Source organism: Tachyglossus aculeatus, chromosome 23 (assembly GCF_015852505.1).
Source record: "Tachyglossus aculeatus isolate mTacAcu1 chromosome 23, mTacAcu1.pri, whole genome shotgun sequence".
In the NCBI taxonomy this organism is placed as follows: Eukaryota; Metazoa; Chordata; class Mammalia; order Monotremata; family Tachyglossidae; genus Tachyglossus; species Tachyglossus aculeatus.
The window spans coordinates 29,507,626-29,510,421 of NC_052088.1; the positions used below are offsets into that span (position 1 = coordinate 29,507,626).

General features: G+C 44.8%; 1 non-coding gene across 1 annotated transcript; it reads right to left on the bottom strand.

Moving 5' to 3' along the window:
* Positions 1-221: 221 nt before the first annotated feature.
* Positions 222-359, bottom strand: LOC119944959. The gene has a single exon (XR_005456097.1). It is a non-coding gene; the product is annotated as a small nucleolar RNA SNORA7 (small nucleolar RNA).
* Positions 360-2,796: the final 2,437 nt, after the last annotated feature.

Sequence of the window (2,796 nt, forward strand, 5' to 3'; positions counted from 1 at the left end):
TGTCTTATCCCCTCAAGTAGTCCCCAATCCGTAGTGACCATGGACACATTTCCCACAGAACGCTCCGCTCTCCATCTGCGATCATTCTGGTAGTGGATCCATTGAGTTTTCTTGGTCAAAATACAGAAGTGGTTTACCATCGCCTCCATCCGCTCAGCCAACTTGAGTCTCCGCCCTCGACTCTCTCCCGTGCTGTTGCTGCCCAGCATGGGTGAGTTTTGACTTGTAGCAGATTGCTTTCCACTCGTTAGCCACTGCCCAAGCTAGGAATGAAATGGGTAGGCCTCTGTTTCACTCTCCCTCCCATAGCTGAGAGTGGTAGAGTACTGGAAACTCTCCAGGTGCGACCCTGAGAGGGGAAATCTCATTTTAGCTCCTGGAATATCTTTTGTCTGTTCCCTGAAATCCATTTTAAACCCTTAATTTTCTATTAATTCTCTGAAATCTTAATTCCTCTCTGAAATCCCATTTTAGGCCACAAAGTCTTTCCTAGACTCTGTAATCTCATTTTAACTGCCCAACAGCTCATTCTAACAACGTCAATTCTCATTTCATTGCCCCTAAACCTCTACTGAAACTCAAAGACTGGCTTCATCAAAATCTTAAAATCTCAAGAATTGTCATAGTTCCCTAAAATCTCCTTTAACTCTCTAAACTCTCGTTGGGTCTTGAAATCATATTATAGCTGCAAGATTTAACAACTCCCCACACTCCCCACTCCCCACACCACCTACTAACGCTCTGAAATCTTCTCCTAGTTCTGAAATTGCATCTCAAGATCCTAATATTTAAGGACTGAGTTATTATTATCATTATTATAATTAATTTTTGTCATTTCCTCAAATCTTGCTTTTTAGCCTCATAGGTTCGTGGGAGAACTGATGTGCCTTTTCTTCTGTCAGGCTGCTTTGTACAGTGTCACATAGGCTGTTCTCATATGCCGTCTTCACCTGTGCAAGACGTGGCTAGAAGCTGTTGCCATGATATTGGGAGTGGCGGGAGGGGGAATGGGGCCCGTTGCCAGCAAGCCTCCCAAGGCTTGAGAGTCAGAAGGTCATGGGTTCTAATCCTGGCCCTGCTGCTTGTCTGCTGAGTGACCTTGGGCAAGTCACTTCACTTCTCTGAAGTGAAGCGGCATGGCTCATTGGAAGGAGCACGGGCTTTGGAGTCAAGAGGTCATGGGTTCAAACCCCGGCTCCGCCACTTGTCAGCTGTGTGAGTTTGGGCAAGTCACTTAACTTCTCTGTGCCTCAGTTACCTCATCTGTAAAATGGGGATTACGACTGTGAGCCTCCCGAGGGACAACCTGATCACCTTGTAACCTCCCCAGCGCTTAGAGCAGTGCTTTGCACATAGTAAGCGCTTAATAAATGCCATTAGTATTATTATTATTATTATTATTCTCTGGGCCTCAGTTACCACATCTGTGAAATGGGGATGAAGAGTGTGAGCTCTATGTGGGACACGAAATGTGTTCAACCTGATGAACTTGCATCTACTCCAGTGCTTAGAACAGTACCTGGCACCTAGAAACCGCCTAACAAGTACCACAATCCAGGATCCATGGGAAGCTGTGTGATTTAGTGAGTAGGAGGGTCGGCAGTGAGTTTTTCTGAATGAGAATCATTCATTCACCCTCCCGAAACCCTTCCCTCCTCCCTTTTCCCTTTATCCTTTGCTCTCTTCCCCTCCAATCTTCCCCAAGTTCTCCCTGTCCTCCACCTGCCCTGACACCTTGCACAGTGATCTAACTTCAACAGAGTTCCCGAGTCTCTGCTCCAGGGGAAAAAAGGAAAAGAAAAAAAGAACCTCGTTCAAAACCATCAAAGAACTAGAGCTCCACAGGACAGGAAGGATCACAGATCCGGTTTATTTTCCTTCTAGGACAGAAGCCAGGGAGAGAGAGATCATTATTATTGCTACAGAGGTGAAGAAAATGTGGTTGTGATAAATAATGTGCTGTGGGAGTCTTAAATCAGAGATCTAAATGCTGAATTTAATTCCCAATAATGAATGCCAACCAGGGGATGGGGTGACTTGCCAGCTGTGTGACCCTTGGCAAGTCACAACTTCTCTGTGCCTGAATGACCTCATTTCTAAAATGGGGATTCAATCTTCCTCCCTCTTTTTTATGATAGTTGTTAATTGCTTACTATGTGCCAGGCACTGTACTAAGTACAAAGTACTCAATTACCTCATCTGTAAAATGGGGATTGAGACTGTGAGCCCCATGTGGGATAGGGACTGTGTCAACCCAATGTGCTTGTACCCACCCCAGTGCTTAATACAGTGCCTGGCACATGGCAAGGGCTTAACAAATACCATCATAATAGTTAATTATTATTATTTGATACCTTCCTACCTTCCAAGCCTTATTCAAAACACGTCTCCTCCAAAAGGCCTTCCTTGACTAAACCCTGACCTGTACTTCCCAAGTGCTTAGTACAGTGCTCTGCACACAGTAAGTGCTCAATAAATATGCTTGAATGAATGAATGAATTTAGATATACTAATGTCTGTCTCCCTCGCTGGACTTTAAGCTCACTGTAGGAAGGGAGCGTGCCTACCAACTCTGTTATAGTGTACTCTCCCAAGCGCTTAGTACACAGTAAGCACTGAATAAATTTAATTGATCGACTGATTATCCTTCCTCCTATCTACACTATATTTAAGTGGAGAATGCTTCCCCCAGATACTGTAAACCTCCTTGAGGGAGAGAATGTGTCTTCTATTCTCCCCAGTGTTTAGAACAGTGGTCGTCTGAACAGACTAGGGACTCTAGACCATGTATCCCCT